This window comes from Calidris pugnax, unplaced genomic scaffold (genome assembly GCF_001431845.1).
Source record: "Calidris pugnax isolate Ruff unplaced genomic scaffold, ASM143184v1 scaffold28, whole genome shotgun sequence".
NCBI lineage: Eukaryota > Metazoa > Chordata > Aves > Charadriiformes > Scolopacidae > Calidris > Calidris pugnax.
Genome location: NW_015090842.1, coordinates 11,296,458 through 11,323,550, shown reverse-complemented (window position 1 = coordinate 11,323,550; position 27,093 = coordinate 11,296,458). Strand labels below are relative to the sequence as shown.

Below are 27,093 nucleotides of genomic sequence, written 5' to 3'. Positions count from 1 at the left end.
ACTACAGGTGCCCGAGTGGACATGAGGCAGAAAACCCTATGGCTGAGGAGACGGGGGAGCGGCACGCTCTCCCAAGCCAGATTCACATGCAGAAGGAATACTCTGTCTCAGCAAACCGTCTGACTCCTGGCAGCTTACGAAATACACGGATCGGAAGAGAGAGCTGTTAGCAGGGCAGGGGCAAACGGCCCTGGCACAGAGAGGACTGGCACAAGCACTGCCCAGCAGGCCTCCTGTCAGGTCCACAGGGTGATGAGGGCATTCCCACCCTAATTGTCTGCATGTCCTGCAGCAAACTGAGGATTTCATCCACAGCAGCGTAGCTGAACAGACCTGAACAAGCCTTGTCTCCTGGCCCACTACACGTCACTGTTACTACCAGCTAGGACAGCACTGTCCTGAGAGGCATTGTCTCTGATGGCCACCCTGTTTCCTTCTCTCCGAGAAGGTCAGCAGCAGGAGCAATATCCAGGGTATCTGTGCATTACAGCAGTCACACCCTCAAATCAAGTGCAATCCCAGCACCTATTTACAGTCAGCGGAGCTGAAGCTGTCTCTCCCGTTCCCTGGACTTTCCCCTCCTCACTGGGAGCTGACAGACTCTACTTGCGCATCTTTAGCCCTTCCTTATGCTGCCATGTTAATGAGAACAGTAGGTTATCACTGCTACTGTGAATGCATTAAATAAAGTTCCCTTCCCAGCCTGGGCTGCCAAGCTAGAGTGAACTGGCATCTTCTCCTACCTGCTTCTGAGCTTCCTCCTGCAGCTGGTGACTGGCCTCCACGTCCTGGTTGAGCTGCTGGATCCGGCTGCATTTCTGCTCCAGTTCTGCCTGCCTCTCCCTCTGCTTGGTCTGCAGTTGATAGATCCTCTGCTCTTGAGCATCCAGCTATTGACCCGCCCAGGGAAAGAAAGAAAAAATGGAAAAAAAATCAATTAATACTAAACGGCTTAACAAAACCCCGAACAGCACAGGCCTGATGCTGCTGGGGGTGGGGATTGTCGGGAGGAGACACCCCCCACACACATTAGCTGCAAAAACCTGATGTTCTGGGGACAGGAAGCCAATATGGTAGGTGTGATCTGACACGCACGCCCGCGGCAGCAGTGATATGTACAACTCTGGGAAGGCAGGGAGTCGGCAGCTCTGGGGTACCTGCCTCCTCTGCTCATGGAGGGGGTGTCAGACAGTCTGGGTGGGGGAAGCAAAGAGCAACTGAGCAAAACCAAAGTTATTCTAACTAATAGCTAAATAACCAGCTCTTGATCCGGCTGTGTGTTGGGGCTCCGTGCTCCTCTACCCTGCACTAAGGACCCCTCCAGGCATTTCCCCCGTGCCTGCCATCCATGGAACGAAGGGGATGGGGAGCTCTGGTACCCTGCAGCTTGGTCATCCACTCCTCTTGTCCTGCCTCAACAGGAATGGGCTTTGAGGGCTCAGCATTTTCAATTCTTGGCGTCCCAGCTGTGAAGAGTTTACACAAGGAAGGAGCAGGAAAGGATCATGAATGTCAACCAAAGAGCAATTAACATGACAAGACTAAAGTATTGATCTGCTAGAGCTAACAGTGCTGCAGCAGCCCTGCGGTGGAGCGGCTCCCCGGCCAATGACCCCGATGCCTTTGCAATGGAGGTCTCAGGGATGCTGCTCGCCTTCTTCCGACAGGTGAGAGGAGCCATGGCCAGTGGGTGCAAACATGTTGGGCAGGGGCAAAGGCTCTGTGTGGCTTCTGCCCTGCTGATGACAGGGCAGCAAGAGAAAAAGGCTGGCCACACAGCTCGAGAATTGGTCTGCCTGGTGTTTTAAATTCACCATTGAGAAATCCTCTGTGCTGGTGGCCAGGGGCTGGGCAATGCCTTGCCATAACCAAGGGTCCTATATGCAGCAAAGTGATCACTGCAGGTGAGAACAGCAGGCTATGTTTACTGCTCAGGAGTGACTGGAAGCAGCATTGCTCCATGGAGAAAGGGGTTCTCCAGAGCTTCCTGATAACACTATTGAGGTAACGTGCAAGGGATGGTCACCACAGACACCTCACTGAGACTGGATGAGAGCAGTGCCCATGCAGCTGCACAGAGGTGCAGGAACAAGGCAGAACATATTTTTAGCAGAGATCTATATTCTTCTCCTGTGTCACTAGGTCCCATACAGTTTATGCATCTCTCTAGAAACAGGAAGGACAGAGGTCCCAGGACCCCACAGGCACTGAGCTGCGCAGGGCTCTCTGCTCACACTTGTTGCCCAGAGCTGTTGCCCTGCCCCATCCCATGACTCACCCCCACAAGTGCAAGCAGCCCCGCTGTGGGACACAGACACGGCTCGCTGGTCTTCAAGGACACAACGGGCCAAATGGCGGGAGGGGAGGAGCATCCCAAGCCCTCTCTCATGGCCAGCCCAGCCAGCGCTGCAGGGCCCATGACACTGCACCGAGCGGGCACGGCCTCACCTCTCCCACGACCACGTGTCACACACAAAATGGGATCTGCCTGGCCACCATCAGCTCCACTCCCGCTGGCAGCTTGCCTCCCAAGAGCAACAGCTCCCAGAGACTTCACCCTTCCAGCAGCATGTCTGTCTGTCTGTCCTGCTGGCAGTGCCGCTGCCCCCAGCCCCCTCCGAACCCACCTGCCTGCCCGCACCCCGCAGCACTGCCGAGCACGGCTGAGCCCCGTCAGCAGCACCGGGGATGTCCTGCAACATACACAGCAACTGAGGGGCCTAATTAATGTTCACTAACTGTCTTACTAAACCTAGAGAGAATTTCGATATTAATTAAATGCTAACTGATTAGTAAAACATATTTACTGAAGACTGTCACCCAGCTGTCAACATTCAATAAATACATTAATAATCAATTTGCATGTAATTAACATAAAATGACGTTAATGTCTACATTAAAGATGTATTGGAGACATTGTTATTAGCACAGTAGCCTGCATTCCTCCAAGCTGTATTTCATACGCACACAGCCCATTCAAAGCCACAGTGAAAAAGGTTATAGCTGTCCAGCAAAACACCCACCAAAAGAAAAAAAAAAAGAGAATGTTTAAATTCTGAGCGTGTGCTCGCACGCCTGTCCATTGCAATAGTAGAGGCCATCTTTGTGCTGAATACAGGATCCAGCAGAGAACACCGTATACTCTGATGAGCAAAGGAGATGCTCCAGAGCTGGGCAGAGAATTGCCAGATTCTGGGGTGGCTTCCATCACAACATGAGTACAGGCCAAACCAACTACTAGAGACCTTCTGCAAATACTCAGCTTTGCCTTGGTACAAACGTATCTGAGTCTTCCCAATCTAGGAAGATTCCCTGAGACTCTTGTGTGGTGGTTTCTTCCCGTATTTGCCAGAGAACAGAACAAGCACTTGGGCATGGGGGACACACCACCTCATTCAGCCTGGCATGGACAAAACATTCTTCCCTCTCTCTCTCTGCTGTGTACGGCTGCCAGGCCATGGGTCTGACAAGCTCTGCCCCGCTGCCTGTGAGCCTTGAGGTGCCACATTGCTCTCACAACCCCAGGCACAACATTTCCACAGCAGTCCTCGACCTCCTTTGCCCACTCAGGGAGACTGGAAGAACAGCCGGGGAAATTCCCGGCAGCTGGGAAAACAGCAAAGCCAGACCTTGGCTGTGGCTGGAGTCTGGGGCACAGACCAGCTGGCTGCCATGCAGAGAAGATGAAGAACAAAGAAATAACAAAGTAGTGAAGCATCTAGGGAGTGCTTGTTCTCCCAAGCAGCAGCAACATATTTAAAACCCATGCAAGGACTTATCTCTGCACAGCTGGCCCCAGGACCAGCCTGCAGCTGCTGTCTGACAGCACTCTGGCCAAGGACACAGCAACCCCTTGAGATAACCGGCCGCTGGACCAGGCCAACTGCACAAGCAGCACAGATCCAGGGCAGAGAGGGCTGACAGGCACAGAACACCCTTCCCTGCCAGCAGCCCCACGACCCCAGTGCCCCACCAGCAGCACAGGGCAGCGGAGCCTCCCATCACCCCCAACCCCAACATCTGCACCTTGGGGGCTGTGAGGGGCACGTGGGGCAAGCATGGCAGCCAGGAGGGCTACAACTCAGCATGGGGCACTTGGCAGAAGGGTGGATATCCACCAGCATGCTGGGTAGCTTCCAAAGCCTTGGGCTCACAAAGCTTTATCCACAGGGCTAATCTGAGATGGATGAGAGACGGCGAGGAACTGATGTCTCCTCAGCATGCAAGATAAACATCCCCTTCCCCCAGCTACAAGGCAGGTGAGCGGGTTTTGGAGGCAGAATAATTCTAGGATGTTCAATGCAATGAGGCTCCCTACCAGCTCCCCAGCAACAGAAATGCCTGTGACAATAGGGGATGTCATATGGCTTCATGAAGCAGCGTCTGTCTTGGGTCTGAGTTAGCTGAAAGGATGTACATTGCTCAAAGCAGCACTGCTTGTCTGAGCTTGCCTCCTTCCCCTGCAAGCCGTTCAGAGAAAGCCAACCTTTCCTTCGTCCCCACACAGACCCATGAAGCGATTTGCTTGCAGCAGGAAAGAAGGTGGCATGTTTAGGGTGAACATCCCCCACCCCCACCCCTTCTCTTCTCATTTAAGTGGAATCAATTGTGCCATTTCTGCTTTGCTTTTCAAAAGCAATTACTTTCATGTCATTTCTACAGACATTCACAGAGAGCAAGAGAGTGAGGGCTTGATTATCCCCCCTCCCATCCCCATCCTGTGGCTTCCGCAGTGGCGGTGAAGTATTAAATTAAATGAGGTGTCTATGGAGCGGCGATGGTTTCAGGTCAGAGGCGCTATGGAAAGCTGTATGCTGCACTGCTCCTGTATATGTAAATGGATATATTAAAACCACTGATGTCAACTTGCAGCACTCATCTCCTCTGCTCTCGGGTGATCAAAGCTGATTGCAGAGGCAATTACTGCAAAGGAAAAGAAAATCACGGCCTCCTGCTCATCCCTGAGCTACCGGAGTTTAATTGCTTAGTGTAGCTGAAGCTGCCTCTCCATCTCCCTGGTGTGCACACACACACATGTGGGAGTAGTGCACGCCATGAAACACAGACAGGAATGGACATTTTTGGGGATGGGCAGTGAGAAGCACCTCAAGCAGGGGAAGACCACAACATGAAAAATAATGATGCTTAAAAATGAATTAAACCACTACAGCAGGCAGGGCTGTATCTTAGCAAGCCGCTGGATCGATAACACAGGGAGAAAATCAGGGCAGCATAATACATGCCCATAAGACAGCCTCTCTCATTCTCTACCCTTTGGTCCTAGATTCACAGTAAGACTTCTTCAGTCATTTACAGGCTGTAGCTAATCAGGCTCCCAAATCCTTGTGACGTAGATCAGAATGGTGACCCCTGTTTTACAGCTGAAACAACATGAAAGAAAGGTACTGGTGCCCGCCCTGAGAAGTCCTGACTCCTCACCCTGTTCTTGCCTTTGTATTTCACATGCACTTCCGCGTGAGTACCAGCAAAGGCAGAGGACATTTTAATGGAAGCACAGCGCTCGACCAAGTCACACGGTTTCAGAAACCAGCCTGAGCTGTCCAGCTGTGCTGCTGGTGGCACTGGGTAACTTGGTGCTGCCCACACTTAGGCTGCGGGGTACCGACTTCACATGCCGTTCATTCAAACGGCTTCTCTCGGAGAAGCACGGAGAGCTGGCTCAAGCCAGGTGCCTCCACGTGTGCTACCCCACCTGCCGTCCTACACCCGTTTCTCCCTGAGGCTACATACCAGCATCCATTCTTCACATCCTGGTGCTACTCTGGCACCCAGTCTCCTGCCGTGGGCACGCCGTGCTGGGAGCGGGCTCTGGCCGATGCAGTGCGCTGGCCGTGTTCACACGTTCACGTGCTCTGAAGCAGGGCTGTGCAAAATGTAAGACATAAGGTCTGTCATTAAGGTGTTCTAAGGGGGCGAGGATATCAAGGAAGAAGACAGGGGGGCGAACAAAAGACTTACCTTTCCCCCTGAGGCAGGAACATATTTTTGAAAGAAATAACTTCTGAGGAGCATCAGCCAGCCCCTTCACCCTGTATCTACACCAGTGGGTGTGGGACCTGAGGACCTGGTGCCTGCTCTGGGATTATGCACCAACAGGCTTCTTGTTATCCCCCACTATTGCTAGAAATGCTGGTGGAGACCAGTTTCTGATATTGTGCTGTTATCTAATGAGACTCAAGGCAGTCCTAGCTATTCCCCAGGTAAACCCATGGACTCCACCAACTGCCTTATGCCTGAGATGGGTGACATAAGGCTAGCAAAGGCTTGAGTCAGGTAGCCCTTCTGGCAGACTGCAGCTCATGCACATGCGAGGGCATTCTGGACTGCGATCACATACAAATCTTGCCCACACATTGTGTGCACTGTAGGGAACAGGAGAGGGTTCGGACACATCAGTAAGCACATGTTAGTAAACACATGTTAGAACTCTGCCTTGTGCCTGAATAGGTGCTGACAGCTGTGCTGCTGCTGTGTAAGCGTTTGTAAAAGTGCTGTGCTGGCCTGGCCATCAGGAGTCTTCCTGCGCAGCTATACTGGATTAAATCACTGCAGCACCCCATGAAACAGTAAAACAGCACCTGAAGAGAAGTTGTGCTCCCCACTCAGCCACCACGATGCTTGCTGGAGGACAACAGGAGAGTCAGTGGCTTTGGGAAGCCTGCCAGGCTGCTTGGAGGGGACAAACTGCTTGAGTAGGATGAAAAGCAACTCTAGGAGAGTAAGAGACCTGGCTGGGGAGGAGCACAAGCTGAGATGGAGACTGGCCAGCCTGGAGGAGGAAAGCCAGCCCTCTCCTGCTCCACAGCATCTCCTCTCCCAAGGCCCTTCCCTGCTACAGGCTGGGCTGGGGACAGGCGCCACCATCATGGCAGGGTGCTGGGCAGCCAGAGATGCAGCAGGTGCAAGGGCTGCATCTCGGAGCAGGACCTGCAGGGTGCCACCCCAGAGAAGCCCGAGTGAGAGGCTTGGTCCCCGTGGGTGGAAAGAGCCCAGGAAAACTGCAGCGAAGAGAGATGCCACCAGCAGTGACCTATGCCGCCAGCAAAGCAGACAGCATCATGGTGTCACGAGGGGTAGCCTGAGGGAAGGTCACAGTCAACCCTGAGACACCTGATGCTTCTCTGAGACCTAATAAGCCACTGGAAGCATTGCCTTGGAAGTGGTGGCACCACACTCACACAAGGCAACAGAGACCCCAAGACTCTATTTTCTGCTGTAATCTAATTCTCTCAAGTGGCTGCCACTCTCAGACTCGGCTGGGCTGAGTGGCTCTCTGTGAAAGCTGTCCTCACCTGATGCCTGGGGAACGAAAGACAGACCCAGAGAAAAACAAATGCTGCAATGCATGGCCAGAACAAAAACCAGCAGCAATTCCCTCTCAAAGCCAGATGAATGGAAGCACCTAATGATGAGGACAGTTCTGCCATCCCATGATCACATTTGGGAAACATGAGTCAGGCCCCAAACAGCAAGTGTTTACAAAGTTATAACTGCTAAGTTACTTTTTCTTCTGAATTTTTGACCCTCGAGGGTTTCACTTTTACACTTTTCTCCTGAAGCACTGGAAAGTGAAGTAGAATTTCTTTTAAACTGCAAACAAAGCCTGGGACTCTGTTCTTCCTGCTTGATTCTACAACCAGAGCTTCAAAAAACCCACAGAAAATCATGAAACCCAGAAGTGAATCCTGTGATCTGCTCAGGCTGCAGGAACACTGGGCGCCTTCGGCAGCGCCTGCCCAGGGCCCTCCCTGCCCGCCGGGTGGGCTCTGCCACGCGTCCTCCTCCCTTCCTTGTGAATCTGTATTTTCAGCCCAAGGATGCAATTCTTTTTTTTTATGAGCTGCCTGTCTCTTTTTGTTTAGCCGAGAGTGCTCAGAGCCCTTCCCCCACCTCCTTTTCCACTGCTGCTGCTGGTTTTATTCAATTCAACACTTGAGGGAACTGCAGATGAAATGTCTCTGAATCTAAATTGCCAGCGATAGATCTAACAGCCTTTTTCCCTCTCCCCCTCCCCAAACTCCCCTCAGACAGAATGCTCGAGCACATTGTCTCTGCCTCACTCGGCTTCAGCTGCAAAATACCAGCACCAGGATGGGAACCTGACAGCGGGAGCACAAAGCTCACACAACCCTCTCCTGCACAGCGTGCAGCAGGAGCGCGGTGCCTGCCCGGCAGGAAGGGCACTGTGATGGAAGAGGCAGAGGCCAAGTGCTGCCTAAAAGCAGCCCGAATCTGACAGGTCCCTGCACGGGCACATTACATTCTGATCATGGCCACCTATGCGGGGCATCGCGGACAGACACAATGCACCCATTTTGCAGAGCACAGGCACTCGCTGCGCTCTCCTGGTCCCCCACATGCAAACAACCCATGCCCTGAGCTAAGCACAGGCTGCTGCAGCCAGTCTCAGCACTGCTCACAGACATCCAAACCAAAACCAGGCCCACCGTGTCTGGAGGGGCAGCAGGCAGAACAGCCTCTCACAGCACACGTTTCCTTACAAGGCATCATGCAGGGCTTGGAGGGGCAAATCCTGACCATACCCCTGTGGTCACAGTGAAGGGAGGGCTGTGAGAGCTGTGGGTGCCGAGCCAGCAGCTGAAGGGAGAGGAGGCCATCCAGGCTGAGCAGGTAGTCTCTCTGGCATTGCCCTGAGGAGATGGGAAACCTGCTTCTTCTTTGGGTGGGAAATGGGGGAGAACTCTCTCATTAGTAGTAGTACTTACATGCCCAAGCATTCACATGCTTAGTATGGGGCACATGATGGCATGCAGGCAAATGGCATAGGAAAAGACAGTAAAGGACAGGGAAGGCACACACTCTTTGTTAGAGAGGAGTCTAGTGCAGTTCTTGGGAAAGAAGGAAAGTTCTTTCTTGGGAAAGAACTGCACATCTCTGCAGTAAGCAGAGCACATCTCCTCAGCCTGTACCCCATGGTGAACTCTAAGGACAGCTGCCCAGCAGAGCAGTGCTCGAGATGGATCTGTCCTTCAGCTCAGGTTTTGGGAATGCACCTGCAGCGTGGGGGAAGGTGGGGTTTCATATCCACCAGGAACGAGTGTTTCTTCTCCAGTGCCTCAAGGCAGAGCTATGCCAGTGAGTCTGGGGGGTCAGGAAAGCTTCCCCGACTCCTGCTGCTGCTTTCGTCGCACTCGTGCTTTGGACAGGGGGTAGGAATGACACACTCAGGGGATGCTCAGAGCCTGAGGCATGTGAGCATGTCCTGAGTGTGGTGTACAGGGCAGAGGACAGCTTTTCCTGCAAACTCCTGCAGCCCCTGGACACATCGCTGACAGTGGTAGCATCAGCTGTAGGGTTGGAAGGAAGAAATGCTACGTGCTGGTGCCCTTGCCACACTGCTGCCCGGCCCCCCAGGCTTCACACGCAGCCTCTGCAGTAATGAACGTGGTGCGTGGGGTGGTAGAAATGGCATCAAGTTCTTTGCTAAGGGAGATCTGCATATCTCTCTGCTTCCATTTGCATAGCTTTTCCTTTTGTCTGGTTCAATGTTTGGTGATTGTTCTTGCTGTCTGGAGAAGCTCTGATTAAATCTCCTAATTTTCAGCTAAGCTTTTTCTTTCCATAGGGCAAGCCCTTGACCTGAGAGCATAGAAAAGTGGTCAAAAGGAAAAATAACAAGGCAAAGATGAAGGAGGGGTAAAAGCTGGGAGACACAGAGGAATTAAAAGCTTGAAGGAGTCAAGGGAAGAGTCTCCTGCATCAGTCCTGCCAAACAGCTCCCTCCACAGTGCTCAGACTCACGGCAAGACCTGTGGTTCCCTCCTATGCCTGCCCACGCTGCTGGTGCTGCTCCACTGTGCTGCCCAACATGCTCCCTTCTTGTATTCATGACATCCGCAGGGCTCTGCCTGGGAATATCTAACCCATTCCCCAAGACAGAACTGGGTACAGAACAGTTACAGTCACACGAACACACAGATAAATGCCATCACCTTTGGTGCTAGGGAAATTAAATGCTTTTTACCCTTTGGCTGCAGAGAAAAATATTAAAATGTAGGCAGAATATTATTGAAACAATAAATATATTTTTCTGAGTGTAGAGACAGAAACAGTAACTATATGAGGTATGAAATACTTCACTAATCTCAAAAGCCTGGTAATCCTGAAACCTAAGGACAACAGCCTAAAAATGTCAACTTTGCAATTTCAATATTATTTTAAGAATAATATTGAATAAGACTGGTCGGTGTGTTTACTCCACAACTGTAAACGACACCAATTTCCACTCAGATATTAAAAATCTCAACTGACCTCTATCCTCCTCCCCAAGTCCTTCAGTCCTATCTGAAATTCATTTGTAATGCACAGATGGTCAGTATAAAAATCTCCCTCATAATGAAAGCATATGTTGAGAACAAAAGCAAATAAATGGGGTATAAAAATAAACATACCAAGAGGCATCATGCTGACTGCATTATAGATTTTCATATTTAATTAAAAGAAAATCTGCCTTTGGGTATCTGTCATAAGAACAGAGTCCTGCTGTGGAATCTTGGCCTATCTAGGATCTGTAACAGAGCTGGTCACTGCTGTGTCTGCACTCCCAGATGGGGCTGCATCATCTGGCTAGTACCTACACTGCTGTTGCCTGGTCTCAGTGAGGAGCGGTGCCTCAGCCTGCGGTGCCGGGCAGCTCTGTGGGGCGTCTGAAGCAGGTCACGAGTGGCACATGCCATAGCAGCCTCTGGAGCAGCAACAGTGTGGTGGACACCAGTGGTGAGGTGGAGGACCCAAAGGACAGGGTGTCACAGAGCACAGTCCTGCCAGCCCAGTGGGCCACACGTGTACTACCAGTGTTCTCTCAAATGGGGAAACCAAGGCCCAGAAATGTTGCAGAGACTCACCCAGTGCCGCACTGAGACTCGGTGTAGACTCGTACAACGGCTGGTGGCTGTCCCAGAGGGATCTGTGACTCTGCATTGTCCTGTTGCAAAACCTGTCGTTCTTCCCCCTCGTTACCTCCACGGAGTAATCCTGCTCCTGTAACGCTTGTCTCCGGGACTGGCTTGGGAGAGTCAGCAGCTTCTGTTGAGCTTCAGAAGGAAAGACCCAACAAAAATGTTAGCACTGCTGGGAACAACAAATGTCTCTCCCTTCCTGGGAAGGGCTGGGAGACGTGCAGGCAGCATTGCACAGTGATGAGAGGAGAGGCTTGTGGAGGGCAGTATTAGCAGGAACCAGCTTCAGCAAAGCAATTCTGAGATGTACGTGAAAACGCATGAGGAAGCAGAGCACAGTGCATTTAATTCTGCTCTTACTTATAAAGCCCTTTGTAGATCTCTCTCCCACAAATTAGCAATTCATAGTATTAAACATTGTGTAATTACATTTTCAAAAATGTTCTGCAGTAGATCAAATTAAGAGATAGGGAAAAACAGGGGATAGACCCCCATCCCCAGGTAAAGTTGCAAGACCAGCACAGGGGCCACCGCCTTTGTGCTGACTGGCCCATGGCTCGTCCCTGGGTATGTTGGCCTGACGATGAGTCAGCCAGGTACAGATTTCGACAGAAATCTGATTTGTTATCTGAAATGTGAGCTCATTCTTCACAAGAGATTTTCTGCAGTAGGGCTGCCATGGATTCAGGCATTTTTACACCCATCATGAGGAATAATCAGACAGCTTTGCTTGGTGTGAAGTGCTAGAAAGGGAACTGCTGGGGAGACGCTGCATGTGTGAAAAGGAGTGGAAAAAGGATCATAAGGCAATGTCTGAATACCACCAAGACACAATCCCTCTGGCAGATCTTTGAATTCCCTCCTCAATGGACAATTCAAGGTTTTTTGATGAAACAAGAAATCTACAAGTAGGCAGCTCAGAATACATAAATCTTCCCTGCCCAATGCTCCTGCATCCTGACTTGCTATATGACATGTCCCTCCCACCACTCATCTCCTCTTACTGCAGCATCCCTCATCTCCAACCAGCATATCAGGTGATGACACATGAAATACAGGTTATTTGCACACTCTGAAGTGACAGGCACAGGGCCTGGTTTTCAGAAGCAATGGATATCTGTGGCTCCCATAAGCATCAGTTGGGTTTACAAAACCCTGGATGCTGAGGAAGGGGAAGCAGAAGCTATAAAATAACTACACGGTCCATTGACATGTCCGTGCACTCTCATGTGAAAGAGGGGAAGCCCAGAAAAGGAAGATGAAAGACAGGCTGTGTACAAAGAGGAATACAGCACCTCAGGACAGTAACTGTCAGACCTGGAGGCACTGCTCCTGGGACTGTGCTGTGGTCTCCAGCAAGCACTTCTCCTGCACTTGACCTACTATCTCAGAGTTCTTTAAGGAGGTTTCATGACGAAAATTCAACTGAACAAGACCCTGAGTAACCTTATCTAACTTTGAGGTTAGTCCTGCTTTGAAAGGGATGTTGGACTGCAGACCTCTGGAAGTCCTTTTCAACCTCTGATTCTAATTCTTAATTAATGCTAAATAATACAATTGAATGGGATTAATGAAGACTTAGTATAATACCTCATGCGACAGAAATATTAACACACCAGGGGACAGCTCCTCAGAAGAATGCTGTTAAATGCAACAGTTCAAGGCATTGTGTGAAGGAAGTGCCGTGAGTGTAGTGTGAAATGAACTCAGCTAAACCATGAGCTTCACAGTGTCTACAAACACAAACAGGAAACAATCAGATTTCTAGGGACAAGTATGAAAGCAGGAGTAAACAGAAAAAATAGGAAGACATAACAGGAAGTGCAATCAACAAAGGAAATCAAAAGTGGCAAGTATGCGTTTACTGGAAAGACTAAGAAAAGAGTTGGCTTGCTCCTCCACACAATGGTACAATTACTGACATATGATACTAAGAAGACCAGTCGTTCATAGCATCTTGTTCCAGTCTCGTCTAAAAGGTCAACAGCAAAAGGATGGCCATCACAGTTCATATCAAGGACAAAGAGGCAGGATTTTAGACTCAAAAAGGTATGGTGTGCCATTATAAGTTAGATATTTTCAACCTATCTGGGTTTGTGGAATTCCAGTGTAGAGTATGTAAAGAACTGACTGAAGCAGTTTAAGAGCACTCAAGACCTCATGAACTACTGGAAGACTGACAAACAGCAAACACAGTGTCTGTCTACGAGAAGGGGGTAGAGGAAAAATAAGTCAGAGAATTATAGATCAGTCAGCTTAACTCCCATTTCTGACAAACCGGTAATTAAACAATTTGTAAGCACCTGAAAGATAACAAGGAGATGGTTAACAATCAACATGGATTTGTCAATAACAAATCTTCTCTAATCTAAGTTTCTTCCACAAAACAGTAAAAGGTTGCAGATAGAAGAGATAAAACAGAGGCTGTATCTTGACCTTATAAAAGTTTCTGAAGTAGTCTTACATAGTCTTTTAAGCAAGTTAAAGAAACATGGTCTGTATAAGAATACTATTAGATAAGGTACAAAGGGAACTTGGCTACGCAACTTGTTGAAGAGCCCCATCACATGAGCAGTTATCAATGATTCATTATCAAAATGGAAGGATGTATCTACAGCTTTTTAAGGACTTGCTCTTTTTTTTGTACTGGTGATTATTAACAGTGCAGGTGATGGAATAGAGAACGTTAGTTACACTTGCAAATGACAAATCTAGGTGGAACTGCAAGATTATTGGAAGATGGGATTTAAAACCTCATAAACTGCAGAAATGAGCTGAGAGAATAAAGTGAAATTCAATAGAGATAAGTGCAAGGTCTGCACAGGCAGGAATCACTGCTGCATATACAGAGGATCAACACTTGCTAGGTAGGAGCTAATTGAGGTGGGGCTAGTACTACTGTAGACCCATACAAATGCAAGCCAATGATATTACACTGTTGTGAAACTGTTATATTGGATGCATGAACAGGATGTAGCCTGCAGGACATGTGAAGTCATCTGCATGCTTGATCCCCAGCTGAAGCATGGTGCCCAGTTTGGGGCACTGCACTTCAAAGGATTAGTGGAGCAGCAAGATAAATGCCAGAGGTGAACAGTGTGAATGAACTGAGATCTGGAAACATGACCCCCTAAGGGAGAAGTGAAGGAGTTCAAATGATTTAGCTTGAAGAAAGAACAACTGAAGGAATCATCTCTTCAAACAAATAAAACCATGACTCCTGCAAACAGCAAGAATATAATCCTTTCCCTGTGCCAGTGAGAGAAAGCACAAATAGTAATGGTCTTAAATTATATTAGGTGAGAGATTAAGAAAAACGTTTTAGAGGAAAGGATAGTCTGAACTGGAATTCATTGTTTTGGGCTCCAAGTCTGTGAGGTCTCCATCCTCCGAAGCCTTCAAGACAGGATTATACACCACACCTGTCAGGAATACCACACTCGAGGGTATGAGGATGGACAGGTAGCTCCTCACATGCTGCTTGTGTAGCCCTGCTTTTCTGTCACCCTGTAGCCGTGCAGGAAGAACTTGCTTTCTACATAGGCACAGCTGAGGCAATTGCTGAAATGTCTCATGCACCAAAGAGCTGAATCCCAGCAAAAGAGGGCGGGAGCTCTCTTCTTACAGGAAGACAAACTGCTGATACTCCCCTAACCTTGAATTTGCAAGGACTTTTGTGTCCAAGCATCCTAAATCAAATGCCTAAGTGCAGAGCAGAGTGTCTCTTCTGACAGCTCAGCCAGTGTGTGAGCCAGAGTAAGCCTGGTTTGCGCTACAGCAGACGTGCAGATGATGTCACTAGTGTGACAGCATCACAAACTCAGAAATGTCTCCTCTAATTAAAGATGCCATTTTAAAAAGCTCAGGACAGTTTATTCAGGATTGCTGAGGACTCTTCTTCCGTGAGAGCTTTTGGACTGCAAAGAGCAGCTACAGGATGAGAAACACGACTGCAGCTCTCCCTAAGCGGGGTGCTATGAGACAGTAAGATCACAGGTGTTATTTGCAATATCTTCTTCTATTTTTTCTGCAAGCTCAAGGAATGCAGGCAATCTTAACTATCTCTGCAAGCACAAAGCTAGTGTGCAGCACTGGAAACTACAGCACAGGGACAAAGAGCTGGGTTTTTCTCCTGGAGAGCAAGTCTCAGGACACCATTCAGAATATCAAGAGAACTCATTGACTTCTAGCGTTTCCTACTGTATGTCAAAAGGATTCCACAGGCTGTTTCAAGCCTGTATGCCATGATTATAGAAGACATGTCATTCACAGATTTACAGAAATTTAGATGTCTCTTTTTGTAGTTCTTCTGCAGGTTTTTGCAGGCTGATGGAGACAGGAGATATTTGTCACTCAGAAAGACTGGGGAATGTCTCCAGCAGTAAGCTCCCAAATTAGAGCAGAAGCTTTAGATTTTGAACAGAGAAAAAATCTTGGCCTTTTATTTCTCCTCCAGCAAAACCTAGGGTTTTTCTCATCTTTTAGATAAAACTTTGAAAAAAGCAGTCAGCAGGAAACTGATGCAAATCAGAAAGGAATGCATAACTTTTTGGAGGTGGTCATCACACATTAGTCAGTCTACCTGGGACACAGAACTCAGGAAATCTGGGTTTATGAAATCCTTATATTTTACACTGGAATGCTGGCTCATTTCCCCTTCACCATAAGCAAAGATCTTAAAAATATAACTGCTCATGCTGAGGTCCTGGTGGCTACAGTAAAATTACTGCCAAGCTCCAAGCCAGAATGATTTCTTCTGTTGGAAGACCATTGACACAAAAATCACCTCAGTTGCTAAGTGGTTAGCTGAAGAACATCAAGGAAAAAGGCCTCCACATACCAGCTGTTTTTCATATCTTTACCGATGCCATAACATAGTCCTGATCCACACAACTGTATCTCCTCTGAAGCAGCTGTGAGCTCTTGTCTGCTCCGCTGACCAACTATGTGACTGCAGGCAAGTCATTCTGTAACCTTGTGCTGAGAAACTGAATCACAAGCAGGAATTTCACTGGAAAACCTTCAAGAAAATTCTTATCAATCTATCTTGAGATTTCCTGAGGAAACAAATTCCCCAGCCCTTCTCCAAGGGAACACTTAAGACACAAATATGAGGAAAGTGGAAGATTTGATACACATGGCTGTATCATCCCTATGGCTCATGGGAATGCCTGTAAAGTCAGGCTTATTCACTGGAGACTATGAACATGCAGAAAAAAAGAAAAAAAAAACAAAAGGTGAAGGCTGTGGCTTTTGAAGTTGGTGCCAATGCGTTTGTGGTTTGCTCTAAGGACAACTGAGGTATACCTGTCAATATTGAGGACCCCGTGGCATCCTGATGAAGAAACATGCAGCATTTATGAACACTGTAAGAGAAACCTGGTTTATGAACATGCTGCAGACATGATGAAGAGCCCCACTTCACCCACTTCCATGGCTGTGGCTTTAGCAAGAAAACAAAACTCTGCTCAAGCCCCCTAGCCAGACTCGATGAACTATCTCCCAAATATCACCACATGCCAGACACTCCCCATTCCGCAACTCAGCAGAAGCCCTCATGAAAACAACATTCAGAATATCAAGAGAACTCATTGACTTCTAGCGTTTCCTACTGTATGTCAAAAGGATTCCACAGGCTGTTTCAAGCCTGTATGCCATGATTATAGAAGACATGTCATTCACAGATTTACAGAAATTTAGATGTCTCTTTTTGTAGTTCTTCTGCAGGTTTTTGCAGGCTGATGGAGACAGGAGATATTTGTCACTCAGAAAGACTGGGGAATGTCTCCAGCAGTAAGCTCCCAAATTAGAGCAGAAGCTTTAGATTTTGAACAGAGAAAAAATCTTGGCCTTTTATTTCTCCTCCAGCAAAACCTAGGGTTTTTCTCATCTTTTAGATAAAACTTTGAAAAAAGCAGTCAGCAGGAAACTGATGCAAATCAGAAAGGAATGCATAACTTTTTGGAGGTGGTCATCACACATTAGTCAGTCTACCTGGGACACAGAACTCAGGAAATCTGGGTTTATGAAATCCTTATATTTTACACTGGAATGCTGGCTCATTTCCCCTTCACCATAAGCAAAGATCTTAAAAATATAACTGCTCATGCTGAGGTCCTGGTGGCTACAGTAAAATTACTGCCAAGCTCCAAGCCAGAATGATTTCTTCTGTTGGAAGACCATTGACACAAAAATCACCTCAGTTGCTAAGTGGTTAGCTGAAGAACATCAAGGAAAAAGGCCTCCACATACCAGCTGTTTTTCATATCTTTACCGATGCCATAACATAGTCCTGATCCACACAACTGTATCTCCTCTGAAGCAGCTGTGAGCTCTTGTCTGCTCCGCTGACCAACTATGTGACTGCAGGCAAGTCATTCTGTAACCTTGTGCTGAGAAACTGAATCACAAGCAGGAATTTCACTGGAAAACCTTCAAGAAAATTCTTATCAATCTATCTTGAGATTTCCCGAGGAAACAAATTCCCCAGCCCTTCTCCAAGGGAACACTTAAGACGCAAATATGAGGAAAGTGGAAGATTTGATACACATGGCTGTATCATCCCTATGGCTCATGGGAATGCCTGTAAAGTCAGGCTTATTCACTGGAGACTATGAACATGCAGAAAAAAAGAAAAAAAAAACAAAAGGTGAAGGCTGTGGCTTTTGAAGTTGGTGCCAATGCGTTTGTGGTTTGCTCTAAGGACAACTGAGGTATACCTGTCAATATTGAGGACCCCGTGGCATCCTGATGAAGAAACATGCAGCATTTATGAACACTGTAAGAGAAACCTGGTTTATGAACATGCTGCAGACATGATGAAGAGCCCCACTTCACCCACTTCCATGGCTGTGGCTTTAGCAAGAAAACAAAACTCTGCTCAAGCCCCCTAGCCAGACTCGATGAACTATCTCCCAAATATCACCACATGCCAGACACTCCCCATTCCGCAACTCAGCAGAAGCCCTCATGAAAACAGCTCGTTGGAAAGGACAGAGTATCCAAGCACATGCTACCACTTACTAAACACTGTTGAACTCTTACTCCTGTACCCAAGAGGAATTACTTGTCTTGAGCAAGACTTGCTCCTGAGATAGTGTGACTCAAGCTAAAGAAAACAGATGGGACCTGCAGACTGTGAAAGCACACCACAAGAAAAAAGCCTCAGGGCAGCACAATGCAGCAAAGACAAGACACGGGTCATACTGGAGATATAAAATACTCTGTCAAACACCCATGCCAAGCAAAGGGCCTGGGATGAGAGGGACAGCGTAGTGGCCATGGCAGGTGCCCCTTGCTGCACCTGGGGCATGCAGGTACAGCCAATGCTGAGTCCCAAGAGGGCAGCAGCAGCTTCCAGAAGGGACAGCCTTGCAGGCTCAGGGCTGGCAGTGGAGCCCCTGCCCTGCACCCCCAGGCCAGGCTTTGTGTGGCCATCGCTGCCCAGGCAGCAGTCTGTGCTCTGGCTCCAAAGAGCTTCAGGTGGTGGTGAGGCTCTGCGGCACAGGCGGCTCCCCAGAACCTCACCAGTCATTGCTGACGGCAGGTTTAGAGGCGAGATGAGAAAATATCACACAGATAAAAGGAGAAGATAGGAGGAAAACCTTAACCTCACTCTACAAATCATAATAGCTTTGTCAAAATAAAAGTCAGAGCTAAATCCTCCCGCTGCACACCTTTCCACTCTGGAAACCATTCAAGCGCAGACATTTTCTATTAGCTGCAAACTCTGCACACATAAGGGAGAGTCCGTAGTATAATATCTGCACAATAGCACCTCCATGCAAACACTATAGCAGTAATAGGAAATTTTCATGATGTAAAGCAGCAAGGTCACACAATGTGTCCAGGCAGCCCTTGGAAAGGCACAGTCTCTCCAGATATTACAGAGGAAAGCTCAGAATTGCTCTTGGTTCATTAGGCTTTGCCTGAGGGGTTTTCTTCCACTATTAACTACAAACAAGGTTCAGGTTCTTGTTACTCAGTTTAGTGTATGCAATGCAAAAAGGTGAAGGGGAAGGTTTACCAAGAGTCATTTGTAAATATGCTAAGACAATTCAGATACGTTTATAAAATCCATCAGACAGCCTGTGTAGTAAGTCACCTTAAACAAGAACATTGAAAAAGCCCTGTCAATACAGCAGCATCTTTTCCAGCACAGAAATTTTACATCAACATTAGCGAAGAGTCTGTGCATAAATTACACGTAGCAGAACATGCAGTGCAATTTCTTTCCCTCTAGGCACCGACACTATGTTCCCCTGCAGCCTGCCTGTTTCTCCCAGCTTTATGACCCCGATGAGATGAGCTCTCACTGTTTTTTTCCTTGTTACATTTTGATATTTCAAAGCATGGCCTGCTTCTCACTCGCATCTCCCTGCTCCACATTATTAATGAATTGGAAAGCAGACATCATTAGTTTTTGGAGACCATTTCTTTTAAAATTTACAGAACCCTTCATCTGAATCCCCAGAGCCAGTCTGCTGTTCTCATCTTAGAATCTTATTAGCATCATATCTCCTGGATCCTGCCATGCAAACTGCATTGCTATGCACTTTCTAGCACTTGACCCTTTTGCGGACGGAATTAATTTCCTCTTTGAAGATAGAGCAGCATGCTGTTGTGCTTGTTAAAGAAAGAAAACTCAAGCTAGAAGATAGGAAACAAGCAGAGGATATTCCCAGTTAAATATAGGCCACTATAAGGTTTTATATAGGCAGGTTGAGAAAGAGAAAGATTGGTCAAAAAAAATAATAGACTGATGACGCTTTATTATCAGAAACATCTTCCAAAAGAGCATGCAAATAAACCAATTGACAATACTCACTGGGAATTTCTGGTTTTATGGAATTCTCCTTTTTAGCAGCATTGTCTTTGTCTGCAACCCTCTGCATCCTCTACCTGTTTCTGTATGCAAAATACCCTCAGACTTTTGGCTGTAGAATTGATGTGAATAATACAAAGAACCAGAATTTGCTTCCTGCTTGGGCAATGAAAAGATGCCCAAGCTGTATTTGCAGTGCATAAAAAAAACCAGCCCTGGTAAAAAGAGGTCTTTCTCTAAAAGAATATAATATCCAGCACCTCAGGTACCTGGATGTCATTACTACTATCCCCTCAAAAGGTACAACATTCCTAACACATGGAGTAAATTGGAAAATTTAAAGTATTTGTTGCTCAGTTTGGGCTATTTCTAGTTCCACAGAACTACTGGAACTGAAGAACTTTCCTCATCTGCATTGTTTTTACAATTTTGCCTCTGCTGTCTGGTTTTAGCAGCAATCTTTACTATGACTGCTGTAGAGGAAATTCCTTGGAATGAAGGCTTCATCCTTTCCATAAGCTCATTGGGAATATGTTAATAAAGAGCTGCAGAAGTTTATTTTAAGTAACTTCTTGCAAAAATACAAGGGCAATACAAAAAATACAAGGATGGCAGAGCAAGGCTTAAACCTTCTCTATTGGCAAAGCTACCAGACTGGACTTAGGAATGAGAAAGGGTCCTGGATGACTCAAACAACGGGAGGTGGGATAGGCCACTAGTTTAAACTGATAAAGCACTGGATTGCTCTTTTCTCATGACTGTGCAGTGGTCCAAGCGAAAAGAGCAGAGAGGGGTCCAGCCAGTCTCAACCACACCAAGGAGCCACAACTCCTGGACAGTTACCTGGAGTCCTATTAATACCAAAGAAAGAGGAAAACCTCCAAAGCCAGGTAGGGACTGGAAGCAGGGCAACTCATTCATCTCTGCACACACCTGCCCTGTCCACCAAAGCCAGCCCAGAAGTCAACCACAGAGATGGTCTTTGCTGTGAAGCTTGGTTCTACCTTGTTTAACTCACACAAAAGCCAAATCTTGACAACTACTTCAAAGCATCTCTTTCTAGCACACCAGAGCACACGTCAGAGGAACTATTTCCTTTTCGAAGAGCCACACTCAGCAACCCTGTCACCTACCCTTCCCCTTTCTGTCTGACCACAGCCTGTAACTTCAGTCTTCCTAGGAAAGCAAAATTCCCAGGCACAAGGGACAGGAAGATGCCCTGTGGTGTGCCAAAACCCCAGACATTTTTTACAGGCTGCTGTGCTGGTAATACCGCATTAGTGAGTATCACATCCATCACCTTATCCTTTACCATGTCCTCTGAAAGAGCATGAGAACTGCTGGAGAACCGTGACTCACTCTTTTCTTCTAGTTTACTACTCGCCTTCTGAAAACGTGGGGGATGTTCGCGCAGAATTCATCAGGCAAATGGTGTTAGCAGCAGCAGCACAAGTGCCAGACACAGACTGGCAGAGAGCTTATGAATAGCACGATGAATGATCTATAGCGAAAGCCATGGGCAAGAGCTAGCCATTAGTCTGGGGCTTAGTAATGCACTCCTCAAGTACATTACTCACCAATCCATCAGGCAACCTGCTAAAGAACTGAGGGATTCCAGCACTTTTAAATCTGTAACGCAATGGCTGGCAGCCTGCACTACATGCCCTAGGTTACAAGGGCATGGAGGAAGACAATTCATTTTGTGTCATAGCCAGTATTTCTTCTTCTCCTTTTCTGTGTGTACTTAAGAAATGGACCTTCTATTATCTGCAGATTAATAGCTAGGAGAATGCTCCGGTGTCTCCGTTAACATTTACTATTGAGGAATGCTTTCAAAGAATGCCTAATCCTTGCAGTTTTCATTAGCTGGACTAAGTATGGAAACATGCATGAGAAGAGATGTGATTTCTTAGTTTTAAAAAAGTTCCTACAGTAGAACTATTTTAGAAAATTACTACAATTACAAGACACTATCAGAACACTGGATACAACAGAATTAAGGTTGCCAGCTTCATTTGGGCCCTTCTGTATAAGCCTATGATATGGTCTCCAGTAAATGATCCTATACTATCCTGGACTTATTCATGAGGTGGAGAATGTGCACAGAAAAGGTAATCAGTCAAGATTTCGTTTTCTCTCTCACAACTTAGTGTGTGGCTCCAACTTGCATTTAATGCACACTTTTCAAACCTCACGCAGAACGTTGTTATTAATCTCCTTCTGGGAATTTCTATGACATTCATCATTATCCAAATTTTCCAGGAGCATTACCTAATCTCAGCACCCAGGTGAGGAAAAAGTTTTATTATCTACACTTCACAAATGCAGAACAGAGAGAGATTCAAGCGCTAGATGTGCCCTCTAATTTTAGGTGCTTGATTTGAGGTGTCTAGTTCTAATTTGTGAAACATTTAACAACTTTATAACATTTCATATGTTTCAAGCAAAACTGTGAGCGCTCAGCAATTCTACAAAGAAGCACCTTCATGTTCCAAGTTGAAAACTTTGAAGGTAAGGCCAATCGGAGCTGTCTACACAGGGTCCTGGCTTGTCCACTGTCTCCAGCAACTTAGCAAATCCCCAGCTCTACCTGTTACTAAAAGCAATTCCCCACCAAGGCAACTCCCAAGCCACTGCCTGTCATTTGTTCAAAACTTCCAGGTGTCCACAACAGCTGGGTGAGAAATCCGAGAAACTGCCACCATCTTTGCCACGGGTTGAGCCATTCACTGCACAGTAACCACGCACGCAGCGTGTCATCAAAGAACAGTGGTGTAAGGCATGGGCACAAAGAGGCTGAACTGAAGTTGCACCATCACACCAAGTTCTGCAATTTGGGAATGCAGCCAGGGTGTGGGAGAAATGTGCTCGGACAGGGACAGAGCACGGGGGTGGAAGAGAATCCCAGGCACTCACAGCAGGGCTGGAGGGTGAGAAATGTCCAAGTTAAGGTTAATTCTAAAGGCAAGGTGCAGCACATTGCTAAAATATTTCTGGCAAAAATATTGAAATCTTTACCTTGAATTACAGAGGCTTTCATGTTTTTCAGGTAAATATCTGTAAGGTTCTCCCCCCATCAAATAATGTATTTTTTTCTGTTAAAATAGTTTCTGGCAAAACTGTATTTTTCCAGAAATATTAAAGAAAAATCATGCCAAGACAAAAATTAATGTTGAAAATTTCAAGTTTAAAGAGCAACCAAAAAGAGAATCTTTTAAAGGAAAATGTCAATACTACCTTTATGTGACAATACAAGTTAATATTTACACCGAAATTTAACACAGGAACTTCATGCATTAAAATTTAAATAGCAAATTAATTTTGAATACATAGTTCTAGGCACACTTAACCTTACCTTGCCACAGTCCGAGTCCATAATAATGAACAGAGCAAAACCCTCCCTGTTTTCCTCCCTAAGCCTGTTTTTGCCAGCCATAGCTGCTAGGACATCTGTTTTAACTGAGATATGGATTTAGGACTCTGAACAGAAATAGGAAATGCTACTCATGTCCAACATGGGTGGATTCATGTTGCGGTAAGCACCTTCCATTTCTCATTTCATGGCTTTTGAACACCCAGATTTGCAATTCAAAATCACTGACATATTTTGGTTTGTTTTCCTTTTTTGGAATTAGCCTGGCAGCAAGAGAAACCAGGGCAACCTGATGCACGAGACATGACCAAAGTCACCCCAATGAGCTCTGCTGCATTCCCATCCTTGTCCCGTGCAGCTTGACACCCACACTTGCTGTGCAGGTGCTCCTGGTGGCCTGCGGGCACCCAGCTTTCTGCTCCCGTGCCTCAATGGCAGCGGCACATATTCCTGTCGGAGCGACAGATACTGCTGGAAAAGATGCCCAGCATTCGCTCTTGCACTTTGCAGTCAGTCCCACTTAGCACCTTCCTCGTGCACTGTTGAGAGACACGGGTAAGCCTGTCATTTCTTTAACAACCTCTGTGTACTCCACAGGGGAGAAAAACAGACTCCACAGATTTCAAAGGAGGAGGAGAGGGGGGAGGACCTGCAGATGCCTGCTACTGATAGCCAGGAAAATGGAGACCAGAAGAACAGGAGCAAGTTGCCAGTGACACTGCAGAAAAAGGAGGAAGCTAGGAAGAAAAAAAAAATCCACAGCACTGGAGGGTGAAAACAGAGAGCTGGGAAGCAGAGAACTGGAAGAATGAATGAAAAATGAAAAAATAATGCAAGGAAAAGCACATAAGCATGGCAGAACTGAAACCAAAGCCTTGTCTAAGGTAAAAACAGCAACACTTAAAAATCAGTTTAAAAAGATTTAATGCGATTGTTGCAAAGTCTAGTGCAAACTCTTAATTTGGGTTCAGAGTAGCTAAATTTCGTAATTAATAAATGCATGCCTCTTTTAAATGAAGATAAGAATGTTTAGACAGGATTTCACACCAGTTAAATAATTCATTTTTTAAAGACAATTCAGGTTTTAATATGGATGATGCTTCAAAAAAGCATCAAAGAAGAAGAAAAAGCCGCAGAGCGAATAGAAAATTCTTAGTTATACAAATACAAACAGAAAATCTAAGGCTAAACCACTGAAAAATCCACAGAATTTCTTTGAATCTTTTCTGAAGGGGCAGACTACTGCTCTGCAGGGAGGGAGGTCCAAGCAGCCCCTGTTTCTGCAACCCAGATCCCTCCACCTACTGAACATGTTGATAACTGGCACTTCCTGGGTGTTTGTGTGCATTTGACAAGGAAATAAGTTACTCTTTAAAAACCACCTGAAACCTCAGTTCTTGTTGCTCCATCATTTGTACTGGTTAAAAGTGAGGCTGAATCAAAGAAGAAACCAAACCATTACTAGACAATAGAAACCCAAGATGTGGCTTTGGTGGCTGAGTTGGGGCTTGAGCAGCTAGACAGAAAGTGCATGAGGGCCAGGTTCTTCAACAAGGCATCAGCTCTTTAAATACCAGGTTATGCAGAAGGCAAAACACCGACTTAAATCTCTGATCCCATTCCTTTTCTGCAGCGGAACAGTGTGATCTTCAGGAAACAGCCTGCTTCTGGTCACACACATGTCCCTCTAGACTGAATCTGAGATATTCAGTATATCACCATCCCAAGGAAAATCTTAGTCCTGTCTCCCTCACCATGCCTGGTCTGGCAGAGCTGAATCCAGGCTGCATGTCCTGGTCCAGGGAGATACATCCTCCTGGGGCACCAGCATAAGAGCCACAGTCTTCATAGAAAAGAAAAACGAGCATCACTCAGATTCATAAGAAACAGCTGGAAGAAAAAGAGGTAACAACCTGCTCCTCCCTACGCTATTCTTCCCTGATGTAAGAGGGCTCTGTGGAGAACACAGAAGTGAAGGGCTCAAAGCAGTGCCAGTCTGGGCCCATCTCACTCTTTCAGGAGAGAGTTTATGAAACAACACAGACACCATGGAAGAGCTGGGTACTCCAGGTAAATCCCTGTCTAAAGAGAAGGGCAGGATGCTAGTGGTGTGCAAACACATAGCCTGAGGAAGAGATCTTGTTTCTGGATCTCAGTAAGTGTCTGGCCTGTGGGTCTTCTGCCTCGTGCAGCTGGAAGCCTTTCTTTCCAAGCATGAGGCAAGAAGCAACCGAGCCAACCAGCCTCTGAGATGTGTGGTTGAGTTTGCCTCTCCCGTAGCTCCTCCCAGCAGCTGCAGTCGCTGCAATGCACACAGGACACAAGGGCAATTCCTCAGCCCTGGAGAGCACCTCAGAGGGATTCCCTGCCTGGGAGGTAGAGGATGATACAAAGGAGTGGAAATCAGTTTTCTCGAGCTACGTTAGTGCTGCCTGCTTTGACCTGAGCTACTTGGCTTCAAAAACCCAAAGAGATGCCTTGGGCTGTCTTGACCCTCTTCAAGAAGATGTTCAGCTGCCTGTGACTTGTGCCCCAGATTCTGAGTGCAGAGAACCGTGAGGGAAGCCAGCACATGGGCTGCGTCTTGGAAATAGGAGACACAGCACTTGCTGTTTCTCCAGGCTGTAACATACTAATGTTTACAGCATGCAAAGAATACTCAGAGATGTAATCTCCACCTTTTGCATTTATTCTATTTCCCTGTCCTTGTCCCTTGCTCTTTGCACTTGCTCCCAAACAAGGGAGTCAAAACGACGCAAGGCACCAATGAACAAAGAATTAACATAATAAGCAGGCCTGTTATGCAAAGTGACTGCTCAGTAATCAGCCATAAGGCCACACAGGTTTCCACTGCTGGGCCAGAAATGAGGAGGAAGGGGCACACAACAATGAAATGGGAGCAGTAGGTATTCATTCACCTTGAAGGCTTCCCCATGCATGAACTCAGGCACACACACAAAGCAAATACAACTCTGCTGTTCCTGTGGGGAACTCTCACCCTCAGGCTAACCCTAAAGCAAGCATTAACCTACTTATTGTGCCCTTGGGCAGTTTGCAGGGTGAGGAAGCTGACTATTTGGGGAGCAAGGTGAGCAGATCTCAGCATTTAAGTACAATATCCTATGATCATCTGAGAGCAATAATAGAAATTTTTCATAATTTTGGTAAAGTTGGGGGAGAAGCAAGGCACCCTCCTGTCCTTGTTTTTCAGCCATTTCCTCACACGATTAGACAAAGTGCAACTTTATTAAAGCAAGTGTGACTGTTTTAGGAGACCAATTGCTATCGCAGCTTTGAAACCTTCAGCCAGCTTCTTTCCTCTAGCACTAAAGACCTAACTGCACAGCGAGGGCCCAGGCTGAATCACCTGTATCAAGTCTGTTGTTCTGTCCATCTCACAGAGGTAGAGAAGAGGGACATGACAACCTGCCCTGCTCACAAAGCCCCCTCAAATTGCAGCTTGCACTTGAAAGAGCAAAACCCTACCTGCCAATGTGGGAAAACCACCAAGAGCTCCCTTCTCGTAGACACAGGCTCACTCAGGCATTGCTGGTCAAGCAGCATTTGTCCCTTCAGAAGATTTACCCTGCATCTCGTTTTCCCTTCGTTACCACCAAACTCAGAAAACCTGCCATTGATCTGATTGTCAACCTTAATCTTCAGGAAATAACATCAGTATTTCCATTTGGATACATGACAACAGATGCAGGAGGTCCTGCTGCAATTTTTAGCACCGGTCATCATGGTGCCACCTTTGAAACACATATATATAGATGCTAGGGCAGAAAGGCCTAGTCCTTGTTGGTCTGGGGACCGCACCGTGATGAGTCAAAGGCAAATACAGTGAAAACAGAATCACTAAAGTGGCAAAGAGAGTGGGCACCACTGAAATAAGGGATTGGGACAGACAACACATGAGAAAGAGTGGCAGACAGTATATGGCCCTTGATGGGCAG

At 46.9% G+C, this 27,093-nt stretch overlaps 1 protein-coding gene across 1 annotated transcript in view; it reads right to left on the bottom strand.

The window, feature by feature from the left end:
* Nucleotides 1-27,093, bottom strand: part of LOC106888253 (trichohyalin-like) — a 65,821-nt gene that overhangs the window by 37,070 nt on the left and 1,658 nt on the right. The window contains exons 2-4 of the mRNA XM_014942331.1: nt 10,887-11,075; nt 5,752-5,884; nt 744-890 (exon numbers count right to left, since the gene is read on the bottom strand). The gene's annotated coding sequence lies outside the window, so the exon portion shown is untranslated. The remainder of the gene's footprint in view (nt 1-743; nt 891-5,751; nt 5,885-10,886; nt 11,076-27,093) is intronic.